At 41.9% G+C, this 13,451-nt stretch overlaps 1 long non-coding RNA gene across 1 annotated transcript in view; it reads right to left on the bottom strand.

Annotated features, from left to right (window-relative positions):
* The window catches only part of LOC102477675 (uncharacterized), a 363,527-nt gene extending 351,456 nt beyond the window's left edge, over positions 1 to 12,071 (bottom strand). The window contains exon 1 of the long non-coding RNA XR_003549152.1: positions 11,908 to 12,071. This is a non-coding gene — a long non-coding RNA (uncharacterized LOC102477675). The remainder of the gene's footprint in view (positions 1 to 11,907) is intronic.
* Positions 12,072 to 13,451: the final 1,380 nt, after the last annotated feature.

Here is a 13,451-nt window from a genome sequence, read left to right as displayed (position 1 = left end):
TGGGTCTGTATGGAAAAAAGCGCAGGAAAGATCTGATTTCTGGTCTTACTAGGGGCAGGTTTTTTGTCTCTGTTGCCTACAGTCTCTGCTGCCATGCAGGTGGTGGCCATGTAGCAGGTATGGGTGGCTTCCTAGAAGTGGTACCTGGCTACACTCTGACTCTCTGTTGTGGGTACATTGTGTCTTCTACAAAAAGATGTGTTGCAGACCCAGTCCCCTCAGACTGTGACCTTAGTTGGAAATGGGGTCGTTTTTAAAAAAAAGATTTATTTTATTTTATTTATTCATTCATTTATTTTAATTTGACCAGAGAGAGAGAGACAGAGAAGGGGGGCAGAGTGAGAAAGCAAGCTCCCAGGTCCAGGACTTGAACCGTGGTCAGCCATGTGGGAGTGTCTAGCACCTTAACCATCACGCCACCTGCTGGTCCCGGAAATGGGGTCTTTACATAGATAATTAAATCAAAATAATTAGGAAGGGCCCTAATCCAATATAAGCAATGCCCTTATAAAAAGGCAAGATTTGGGGAACCAGCAGTTAGCGTAATGGCTATGTCGCTGGACTCCCACGTAGTCGACCGCGGTTCGTGTCCTGGACCCGGTGGCTTAAAAAACTCACGCCGGGCGCGTGTGCGTGCATGCCCAAGATCCCGAGAGGAGAATGGAGGAGAAGGGATTGCGGCGTGACCATCCCCCCTGGGGGGTGATTTCTCGCTTTCTGTCTCTTTGTCTCTCTCTGTCTGTCTGGCGAGCGCACACGCCCTATAGCAAAAACCTCTCAAAAGAAAAAAGGCAAGATTTGGACACAGAGGCAAACAGGGCAGGGGGGGAGGGGATGTATAGACACAGGGAGAATACCATGTAGAGATAAAGGATTAGACAGATGCCTTTACAACCAACACATACCTGGATTTACAAGAATCTGAAAAATAGCCTGGAATAGATCCTTCTTCCAGCCTGAAGGGAGTGTGGCTCTGCCAACACCTCAATTTCAGAAGTCCAACATCCAGAACTATGAGACAAAAAAAAAGCCTGCTCTTCTAAGCTCTCCAGTTTATGACATGTTGTTGTGGCATTGGAGGACACTAAAATACCCTCTCGTGCCTGAGCACCATCTCCAAGAAGTGCAGTGTGTCCACATTTGGTCCCTGTCAGTCACTGGTCCACACCCAGACCCTTCCCACACAGCCCTCACCAGTCATCTTTCTCTCCTGTCCCTTTCCCAGAGACACAGGAATTCACAGGATTCTCTCCTTGCCCTCAGGGCCCGCATGACCTCCATTCCTTTGTCCAGGCTCACTAGTTCCTGCTCTCTCTTCACCTGTTGGTGCATCCTCTGCCTGCAGAAAACCTCAGTGGAGAGGCAGACACAGGTCTGCAAGCCCAGTGCCCCATATCTGTCCAAAAACATTAAGCTCTCTTCAACATAACCTCAGGTGAAACCAGCAAACTCATGCCAGGGGAGAAAACAGAAGCTCCCCCACTTGCTTTCTCCTATAATACACCACCCTTGTCAGCTACATAGCTCCTGAGTTGGGCTTAAGAGCCTACCCTTTTCTCCTGAATTTGAAGGAGAAGGAGAGTCTTTCGCCTCACATAGATTCTTATAAGGTCAAGAACTGCAAGGATTCCAAGTTCCTCCCCTGCCATGTATCACAGACCTCCCCACTCCCACTGTCCAGCCTGAGAGAAGGCTGGCCCAACATGGCCCTCAGGGCACTGAGGGCAGCGACCTCCAAGCTAGAGGTGCCCACTCTTCCCATGTCTGTCCCTCAGTTCAAGGAAGAAGATTCTAGTGCTCCAAAGCTACCTGCTAGCTCTTGACATCTCCTCTTAGCCTGTCTATATAGGTTAAGGACTTGAAGGTAATAGAGAGTTTGTGTCTACACATGAGAGGCACCTGCACCTGGCCCTGTAGTGAGAAGGTAACCATGCCCTGCTCTCTTTTAACAAAGCTTTCCTAATGAAGAATCTGTTTTGTGGCATTTCCTTTATCATGGTTAAGTAGGTTAGAATAAAACCAAGTGAAAATGAGCCTCCAAAGTGCTGTGGAATGAAGCCAAAGAAATCAAACATGTGCTAAGAGCTCAGGGTCCCTTTAAGGGTCTACAATATGCTGTCCAAATGGCTTCCACCTTTCCAGCCCATTACCCGCCATCACGAGCCTATCGTTAAGGCTTCAGTTCACTGGGCTGCTGAGCTTTATGTCACCACAGCCCTCGAAAGTTATTAGGCAAAGGGTGCCATGCTGTCAAACTCCAGGCATAGAAATCCTATTTTACCAAAAGCCATGGGTGTTGCTGGTCCTGCAAGTGACTGGACTCTGCTCCCCCATGTGGCCAGCTGAGCACTGTAAAAGGAGAACATTAGCAATCTACAAACACAGCACAGAAGGAAGGGGAGCTAGACTGAGTCTGGGCAGGTCTGCCATAGCTCTGAGAAGACAATGGGGACAAAAGTGACACCCCTGGCCCATGAGGATAGAGTTAATAACCAGGATTAGGAGTCAAGGAACATTGCATTATGTCCCCTCATGCCAAGACAGAATCCCCCAACCTCCATCCCTAAGCCCACTCACATAGGTCACACCACCCAATAGCCACAACAGGGCATCATTAGCAGGTTAGGGCATTGCCAGACTTACAAATGGCATCTGGTCTCGATAGAAGTAGGGGAAACTTGTTGCTGTTTCTCTGCTTCCATATCACACACGCAGTTTGGTGAAGCACACAAATATGCAGGCTTTCTCAGCTATTTGGAATAGGAATAGACTTTGTGGTTCTATGTTTTCACATGTAGAATTGCAGAATCCAATGAACAGGACCTAATCAGGTGCTTACTTAGTAAAGTAAGTTCTCAGGGCCAGCAGGTGGTATAGTGTTTAAGAAGCTGGACTCTCATATGTTCGACCATGATTTGAGTCCCGGATCCAGCAGCTTGAACCTGATGCTGGGAGAGTGTGCGTATGTGCCTCAAATCCTAAGAAGAGAATGGAGGAGAAGGGATTGTGACATAGTCATCTCCCCAGGGGAGTGGTAGTTTCTCACTTTCTCTCTTTCTGTCTCTCTATTTCTCCAGTGAGCACGTGCACCCTACAGCAAAAACCTCTCTACAAACAAAAAGAAAAAAAAAAAAGGTGCTATCCCCATGGGGTTTTGAGGTTTCTGTTGTTGTTGTTTTGTTCATTTTGTTTAAAAAACAGCCATAGTATAAATGTTATTACAAGAGCAAGTCACACTGCATAAGTTCTTAAGAACATGCATCATACCCTGAGGTTATGAGCAATCAGACCACAAGGGAAGCTGCTGAGCCAGAACCAGGGACCAAACACAGCCACAGTCTGCCTCAGCCAGGAGGGCTCGACAACTCTGTGGAGAATGGGGTAGGAAATAACTCCATGTGGTATATTATAAGCAAAACAGATCAATTGACAAAGTGCATTACCTATGATTGGTGACTAATGATGAAATAATGTACCCGCTGCAAATGAATAAAAGTGGGCAGAGAAAAACTTGACAAAGAGAAACTTTGAAATAGGTTATGGATGTAGAATTCTCAGAAGTTGGAAGAATATATCCCCTTTCCTGTGATTCTCAGTCTAGCTCATCCCTCCTCTCCCAACCTACCTTCTCAATACCTAGAAAGTCTTTAAATATCATGCATCCAAAGCCCTCAGGATCTCCTCTGTCCCTTTCCTTTATACAGCATCTGAGCCTGCTATAGGCTCAACTGTGTACCAGGTACCGTGAGTTATGTGGTTGCTGCCCTCCTGAAGCTTATAAACAAATACTTACTCACAGACCAGAGTCTACAGGCAATCTAGCTGTTCAAACTTAAAGGTATGAGCTGAAATAACAAGTTCTCATTAAAATGCACTCATTTCAGCATTTTCATTGGTTTATAACATTTAATCAATGTCTACTTATTTGACAGTTCAGCATAGCTATGTCCCATACTCCATTATGTATCAGGTATTATGCCTAGTTCTCCACCATACACTGATTGGACCTCAGGGATTCCTGACTCAAGCACAGAACAGATTTCCCTCCTAGAATTTGGATTTGGGGAATGGAAAGAGACTAGAGATTCAAAGGGAGGCAGAGATGAGCAGAATATTTCTTGGCATGGGGCTGAGTCCCTTGGTTAATAAGCTCCAGAGTGAATTTACAAACCTATCTGCTGATATTTTCCTTCAGAAGATAGCCAGCTTTGTCCTCCTGATTTAGTGTTTATTAGGATTTTGTGAATATCTGTATCCTCAGAGACAAATTCTACTTTTTGTGAGCTATCGCAAGTGGGCTTCTGTCCATTATCACCAAATAATTCCTGGCCAAGAGATAACCCTCCTTCCAAGTTTTCTCTTGGGCTGTGATTCTTAATTCCAGCTCTATATGGCTCCTGCACCATAATTAAGCTTTATAAAAAAGGAAGTAGCTGTGATGAACTCAAGCCATGATGTTTTGCTTTTACAGATCAGACACTAAATCAGAGATGACTGGAAGTTTAGGCACATGGTCAACCAGGAGAAAATGGCTGATCCCTCTGGAGGCAAAGAGAGTCTTGGAGCTAATACTGCCTCAACAACCTGGCACAGTTCTTGGGTCCTCATTCAGGCCGAGCCTCTTTTCAGGGCCCACTGCAGGTTTATTATCATTTGTCAGTGCCACCACCTCCAGCTAATACTAGTGACTCCCACACAGATGGGGATGCCAAGCAGAAATGAGCCTGTTCAAGCCACACAAACATAGGAACAAGGAGAGCAGCTTCCAACAGACAATGGCCCTGTGGATAACTGGCCCTGGACCTGGCAGGAAAAGGGCAGGTCTAAGATACCATGAATCATTTCTAAGCACGTTCGCTAGTGCTAGTAAGAAAGTATTCTCCAGGCTGGGCACCTCCAATGGACCTGAGGGTAGGGCTGCCCCTGCTGACTCAGCAGCACTGGGATACCATAGGGTCCTAATGTGTTCAGGGCAGTACTTCAAACAGTCACACAAGCTCCAACAAATCCTTGAGGGGATCAACAGGCTGAACCTGAGGGCAGAAACATCTGGCAGGACTGCAAAGAATAGCAGAGACAATTCTCTGAGACACTGGCACAGAGAAGCCTTGACTGCCAGCCTGGAACCCACCAGGTTGGGGTGTGACTGACTGTGCTGATAAGTCCCCCATTATTCCCCTCCCCCCCAAAAAAAAAACAGATTTGTCATCATCATGCTCTCTGAGGCTTAGGTTAGCAATTTAAATCTATTTTTCTTTTCTCCCAAAACATTTTATTTTTTTCAACTTCAGTCACTATTTCTTAAAGACAAATGCCTAATTCTATTAAGGATTTTTAGGATTGTTTTTTGTTTTTTGTTTTGTTTTTGCCAGAGAGTGTGTGCACTCACTAGAGAGGGGTGTGTGTGTAATTTCTCCCTCCTTTGGGGATTTTGGGCATGCATGCACATTTACCTGGCATGTTTCTCAAGACCCCCAGTCTGGGACCAAATTGCACAGTTGACCATGTAAGATCCAGCCACCTTAACCACCACACTATAGGCTGGCCTGCATTTTTAGGGTTTTTTTTTTTTCTTTATTTTTTTATTAATTTTTTTTCTTTTTTTTTCTTTTTTCTTTCTTTTTTTATTATTTTTTTCTCTTTTTTTTCTTTTTTCTTTATTTTTTTATTAATTTTTAATTAATTTACATTCATTTGCTGAGCATCATTACAGCAGTGCTACTTTATAGTATATTCATTTTTAGGGTTCTTAAAGTGGAAATAACATCACCAGTGATGATTCAAGGGCTCAGCCCACTTTCACTATTGGATTCACACCTGATATGGATGATGGCGGGACCTTGCATGCCAAGTTTTCAGTGACACTGAATTCATGACAAAGATGAGAACAAAATGCAATGAAGTGAAAAAAAACCACAAAGTATTTTTCTGTGTTAGACTGAGTGGTCAGGCAGAAAAAGTCTAGATAGGGAATCAGAAAAGTTCTGAGTCCATGTCCGGTAACTAGACCACCCAGGACAAGTCACTGTCTTGTCCGCTTCCAGTTTGTATACATTGTACACAAATGTACAATAAGTTGTGATTACCATAAAATCAGTCAGGCATGCAAGCAATTCTTGCTTCCAACTTGGCACTATGGGAATTAAGAAACTGGGTGGGTTTAGAGGATCTAATTGTCCATCACCGTGTAATCAGTGATGTGATATGTACAGTGTCTCAATGATACCACTCAGAATTTTCTCTGTAAAGTAGACAAAAGTTATGACTATCCCCAAGAGGGATGAGGGGATGGAACATGGACATAGGAGGTGAACCACCATAGGCTTGGTGAATCACCAAACACCCCTTAGGTGTTTTCATTCTTGTAAGTACAGTTGGGTTGTCTGGTTACCACGACTTAATAGCTGATGACTCTGAGGTTCATACAGGCTCAGTGATTTGCTCATCACATAGCTTATAATTAATGTTCTAGTCACTCGAAGGCCAACCTCTAGATCTTCTTGATATATCAGGTTAAGTTCACGTGAATTTACTTTTATTTTTATTCCTATAATTATGATTATGATACATTCAGAGGAAGCACAATGGACAGGGAGCTTACATAGAGTTACAGGAAATTGGCCAGTAGAAAATTTTGCTCTAAATTCATCCTCAGTAGATATTGATTGAATGAATGAATGAATGGATAGAAAAATGCCATCAGCTTTGTCATGACACTACTAACAAAAAGAGCTTTTGAGCGAGAAATCACCCCCCAGGGGGGATGGTCACGCCGCAATCCCTTCTCCTCCATTCTCCTCTCGGGATCTTGGGCACGCACGCACACGCGCCCGGCGTGAGATTTAAGCCACCGGGTCCGAGACGCGAACCGCGGTCGACTACGTGGGAGTCCAGCGACATAGCCATTACGCTAACTGCTGGTTCCCCTAACAAAAAGAGCTTTTGTCCGAACTAAAAGATTTTAAATTCCCCGTCAACTTGAATTCTCTCCTGATGGACTCTATTTTCTTTCACGTGCGCACCTGCTCCCAGGAGTTGACAATTCACTTCTAAGGGTCCAGGAAAAACTGTTTCAACAAATCAGCCACCAAAAGTAATTAGCTTCAATCCTCTTATAATACTAATAAAAACACAAATTATTGCCATAATTAAAGTTTTAAGATAAAAGCAAAGGAAGTTAAATAGTTCCCATTACTTGTATTATTTTTCAAGCTGATATAAAAGATAATATTTACTAACTAACTGTTATGATGAAAATTAATCTTTTAAGTACTTAATGGATTTTTTTATACAATTCAGCCCTCAATTATTTTCAAGCAGCTACAATTTTTAATGCTTTTCTTGCCGTAGTAGACATCAGGAAATTCTCAAGAGCACCTAGGGGAGAGTACGGATTTTAGAACCACTGATGTATAAGCAGCTCAAATAATGTCACTCAATGACAAAGTTCTACTCAACCACTGAAAGAATGGTAAAATTAATGAAAACTTTAAGAGAAATATCAATTCTATGCTTTGCAATTGCAATAAAAAATGAAATAGTACAAGATAACACCCTTTAAAATTGAAAAGAAAAAGAGAAAACAAAATTAAATTACTTTTCTGGTGATATGTTGACATTGTTATATGTTGCATTTTTTCATTTCTTCCTTCTTTTCTTTTTATATTAAAAAAGATGTCATTATATTCAAACATGTAATGGGCAATTAAATACTAGAATCTGTTGTTTCATCTCTGAATCTTTTGTTTATCACTACTGGGACATAAACCAGGAGGCTGCAGCATAACCCAGGATTTACCACACCAAGCCATCTTGCTCCCAATCTTTTTCATCTTGTTCAGTCCAGGGAAGAATCCTCCCTAACAATTGTCCTCTGAAATACTACTTGCTGCTCTGTGGTACTCCAACAAATTCCATGAAAATGCACACGTTCCTCTCTCTAATAGATGTATCTGACAGTAGAGAAGTATGCAAGTTATCTGTTGTTTTTTTTTTTTAAATCCATCTCCTTTTGGTATTAAATAGAAAGTATATTCTTGGGAAAACCAAGGGTCACTACATGAAAGTGCCTCTGAAATCTGAGGGATCAGCTGAACCACATCCACAAAGCAACTGCCTGCTTTCCAGTGCCTTCAGAAGGTGCTCATAGAATTAGGCAAGTGCATTCTCTCAGCTTGCTTTTCCCACCACTGTATTATTAGAGCTTAAAGTCTTGGGCAGGCAAAAGGGTATAGCCTCGTGACATAAATCTTTTTTTCTTTTCTTTTCTTCTTCTTTTTTTTTTTTTTTTTTTTTGAGAGGTTTTTGCTATAGGGTGTGTGCGCTCTTCAGAAAGACAGAGAGACAGAAAGTGAGAAATCACCCCCAGAGGGGATGACCATGCCACAATCCCTTCTCCTCCATTCTCCTCTCAGGATCTTGGGCACGCACATGCGCCGGGCATGGGGTTAAGCCACCAGGTCCAGGATTCGAACTGCAGTCAACTACATGGGAGTCCAGTAACATAGCCATTACGCTAACTGCTGGTCCCATGGCATAAATCTTAAAAGTCAGCAATGTAGGCCTGTCCTTAGCATGGATCCCATGTAATTGATCAAGTGGTGCAAGTCTTAGACCCAATGGTTTGAAAAACATGCTGGAGGGGAGAGGGTGTGTGTGTGTGTGTGCCCAAAATTCCAAAAAGAGGGAGAAATGCAGGAGGAAAAGGGATTGTGTCATGACCATTCCCCATGGGGTGTGCTTTCTCACTTTCCCTCTGTCTCTCTCCAGCAAGTGTGTGAGCCCTCTGGTAAAAATTTAAAAAGTTAACAACCATTTTCTGTGGTTGTTTCAGTCGTATTAACTAATTCTCACACTGAGTTCCCTTAGTTTCCAACTACACTGTCTTCAAAGGACTGGTTCCATCATTGGTAGCAGAGGATTATTCTTGGGAGAAGTTTGCCAAACCAAGCTCAACTTTAATGTCATACTGCCAAAAACTACCACTTGACTCTCAGGGAAAGGGCAAGCTTGCGGGGCTGTGCTTGAAGAGCTTGGCTAAATGCTTTGACAGGAGACCGCCCATGACAGCAGCAGCATCGATGTGATCTTTGTTGAGCAGTGATTCAGAGTATCATTTCAGGAAAATATGTGATTGCAACAGGGCTTGTAATGAGGGAAACAAATATGTATTTTAAATGTGGAATTTTTCTTAAAATATTCAACAAGCCACTAACTTCAAATGTTAGTAACAACCTAACTCTATGCCAAATCAATTGCGTTATTCAGTTTTATTGTTTCTCTCTCAATTAAACATTGCTGACTGGAGCCAGTTTCATTTATGAGGGAAGAAAGGGTTTAATGAGCTGTTAAAGGCTTATCTGTGCATAGTTACAACTATGTCCAACACCTGATTATTTCCAACTCTGGAAACTCACTATCTTTAAAACAGACAATCAATACCCATCATCCCACAATAATTGTATTGATTCTAAAAGTAAGGGATTAAACTTGACTTTTAGTGGTCTATGCTTTTATCATTGTATTTGAATAAAATTTTAGGATTTACACAGGCCTCTGCCACTGAAATTTCGTGTACACTCTGTTCAAATATTCGGTATTTCCAGCTTATCACGTTATTAGGTTAGAAACCAAGATAGACATTAGGAAGACAGTTTAGAGTCAAGTATCCATTTTTAGAAAAATAAAGATGCTGATGACACTTAAAAAAAAAAAAGTTGTTTTCCAAGGAGATTGAGTTCTCTGAGTAACAATGAATGTACCAGTGCAGGAAAGGATTAACATAATAGATCTGGCTGCGCTTTTTAAGGAGATCTGCTTGCAACCTGCCCTCACAGCATCTGGACACTTGGGTTTAGGGAAGATTCTCACCATTCTCTAACTAATTAGGGTGTCTCCTAGAGCCTAAACTGCACATAAACAGTGAGGTTTATGCTGTACACCTGCTTTCTTCCTGGGAGTCCGGAATTCTGGTGGTACATGCTAGGCAGAGGGTGCTGCTAGAAGAAAAATGAGTTCTCTGGGACCCCTCTCTGGAGAAGCAGTGGGTAAGCAAGCCAGCACATAGATTCTTCCAGGTTCCACCTGTGTCTTTTTCCCTATGATCTGGTTTTGTATCCTTCCCATGCCATTATAATAAAATATTATCCACAAGTACAAGTGCATTCTATCTCATGAGTCCTGGTGAATCTCTGTGCATGGGGTTGGTTTTAAAGGCCCCTGACACAGTCCCCATCCCCTTACTTGAGCCTGTCTACATGCACATGAATACTTCCTGGAAGCCTAGTGGAGGTTTCTGCTCTGCATTTTTGTTCTTGTGTTTAGAGGTTGAGAAGACTTTGAGAGCTTCAACTCCCTTGAACCTGCTGTGTTCTGGAGTCACCCTATAGTGAGCACTTCTTTTGATGCTGTCACAGAGAAGGGTGATCTATTTAGGTTTCCTAGCAAACCAGCCTTCCAAAAAGAATACCAATCAAAAACCTCAAGCCCTTCCTTCCCAGGAGCTGACCAGGCCCTCCACCCTTCATGTAGGGATTATTGCTTTCTGCTCGGGGAGAGAAGGACCTCCTCTTCATCAGGGTTGACTCACTGGTCTTGCCTTAGCAAATGGCACCAAAAAGAGAGAGAAAAAGAGAGAGAGACACAGAGAGAGAGAGAGAATCTGAAATATGAGCCATGACTACAGAAGCAGAAGGCAGCACTATGCAGTTAGGGGGTAATATAGATTGAATGTGATAGTATTTGATGCTGGTATTAAGTGATGGAGCCTTTAGGTGGTGATTAGATCATACAGAAGGGGCCTTCATGAATAGATCAGAGCTCTTACCCCAATGATCTCTTAGCCCATTTTCCCCCATGTGAGGATACAAGGAAAAGATAGCCATTTAAAAGGACCCTCACCAGAACCTGATCATGTTAGCACTCTGATCTTAGACTTCTAGCCTCCAGAACTGTGAGAAATAAATGTCTGTTACTTATCAGCTACACAGTCCATGGTACTTTGTTACAGAAGCCTGAACAGACTCAGACAGGAAGTAAAGTTCCAACCTTAAATGGGCCTTAAAAAGGAAGCATGATAGACTGAAACCAGACTGCCCCAAAGGCTCATTACACAAAGGAGACATAAGCAGGGGCCCAGGAGGACCCTTCAGAAGCAGCAGCAAGGGAGGGGTTGAGGCAGCCAAGTAGGCTAGTTGGTAGCTGTTGACTCTCAATAGTAGGAGAAAGTGATGGAAGAAATCAAGACATAATGAATGTGAGGTTGGTATTCTATTCTTGTTTGCTAGTTAATGGTCAAAAACACAAATATACATTTTCCCAGAGCTTGATTACACCTACCAAAAAGGACTCCAGACCTTGGGCCACAGTGACATGTGGACACACCCACCATGGCCCAGGGTACAAGGATGTTTACCTAAATATCCTTGCAGAATTCAAGACTTCAACCATAACCGTTGAAGATCTCAGTTCCCAAGTTTCTATGGGAATGCCAATGTCACATCCCACAGGCCCCTTTTTTCTGACAGTACATAATAATATGGGCATACAAATCTCTACCTGAAACATTTCAGAAAAGAATTTAGTAGAATTATTGTTAACAATGTTGACACATTTTTATAACTTTGGAAGCACATCATAAATAAATAAAAAATAAATAAATAACAACTTTTTTAAAAAAACATAAGACTAATCTGAGCCCCCTTCATGGAACTTGTCATCTCCATTTAATTTATAGTGAAAGTATAAAGGAAAGAACTAATATGCATCAAGTGTGTAGAATGTTTCATAACCTCATCACAAAAGACATAGGAGAAAAGGATCAAGCCCCAGCTGAACATAGCATTGACGGTTACCCATTGTAAATGATCTCTTAAGAGGCTTGAGCCAAAACAGTGGATGGGAGCTTACCTTCACCATCCAATTCACCGAAGCAGAAATTTAAAATGAAATCAAGGAAGCATTGTACCTTATCAGGTTGTACATGGTTTGCCTATGAAGAAACATCTATGGATGAAAGGAAGAGAAGCTCTCTGTGCTCCTTCCAGTAAGGGACAAGATGGAGGCAACACCTCTGAGTGGAGAGGAACACAGTGAGATGACTCTAGAGATGCTGGAGTTATGTGATGTCATAGAAGCTCATTTTCAAGACATAAGCATGAAGAAATTTCTGTCCAACGGGTTGGAAGGACCTGGAGAGAGATGGATCACCTTTTCAAAAGGCTGTGAGGACTTGCTGTGGACCCTATTTATAACAATGGAATTTAGACTACATTAACAAACAGCAGTCTGCAGACGGGGGTTTTACATGCTGAATTTTCCATGCTCTGCAATTCTTTCTTTCCTTCCTTGTTCATTTCACTGCTTATTAATACTGACAGAAGGAATGAAGCTGGAGAAAAAGGTGAGATGCAAAACCGACCAAGCAGATTACCCCTCTATACCTACCATAAAAAATTGGGTAGAGGAGCTTAAAAATGAAACATTCTAATGAGATTCGGGGCATTTGCAATTCCCATCTTTTCCCAGAACAATAACCAAGAATTAATCACATTTTCATAAACCATGAAGGAACTAACAAACTGATAATGATAGAAAATAATGACTATTTCCCTATTAAGTGGTTATTTCAATATAGGACTATACATATTCTGTGTTTATATATGTAATAATCCAAAAATTGATCATTTTTAAGTCAAACAGGTCCAGATACAGAGGTGAAGGAATAATGAATTAGGATGGCATGGTTACTGTCTCTAGTGCCAAGTGATGATAGACATCGAAATAGCTATTGTACCAACCATAACTTAGGAGAGAAAGGCCAATTGAGCCTTAACTGCATGGGGTTATATTGCATTCTTGCACTAAAAGTTATATCTTAGATCAGACAGTATTTACAAAAATAAAATAGCAAAAAATAATCAAGCTATTATTCCCTTAAGGTGAAATGTGTTTTTACCATCCATGATGCTTATGAAATGTATCAAGATGCAAGAAAGACACTGTAATGAGAAACTAATGTTTCTGCAGTTAAAAATTTGGATGGAATCCAGACCTAAAGGCTGTGTTTTGTTGTGTTTTTGTCCATGCTGAACTCCATTCCCTCAACCAAAGGACCATGCATCCCTGTTGCAGAGGTTTTGTCAAGGTCTCAGAAAATGGATTATTCACGTGTTTAACACACAGCCAGGCACAGACTAAACAATTAATGACAAGGGGAGGCATTCTCTCCTATTTAAATAAAACAAAACAAAAACCTTTATATTACTATTAGAATTCTTGAGCTAGGTGTCTAAATTTCTTCTTAAGATGGAAGTGGTGTCCTATCATCTTTTGCTAGCATTAGCCACTGAGAAACGGTCCCTCTTCCATAGTAACCCAGTTTTCATTGAAGACTTCTCAAAAGAAAAGACTTCTGGGAAGCATTTTTCTCTGTGGTGGGCCCTCAAAGAAAA

The sequence above is a fragment of the Tupaia chinensis genome, unplaced genomic scaffold (genome assembly GCF_000334495.1).
Source record: "Tupaia chinensis unplaced genomic scaffold, TupChi_1.0 Scaffold000197_1, whole genome shotgun sequence".
NCBI lineage: Eukaryota > Metazoa > Chordata > Mammalia > Scandentia > Tupaiidae > Tupaia > Tupaia belangeri.
Note: the sequence above shows the minus strand (reverse complement) of the source record. Positions and strands in the feature narration are given on the sequence as shown.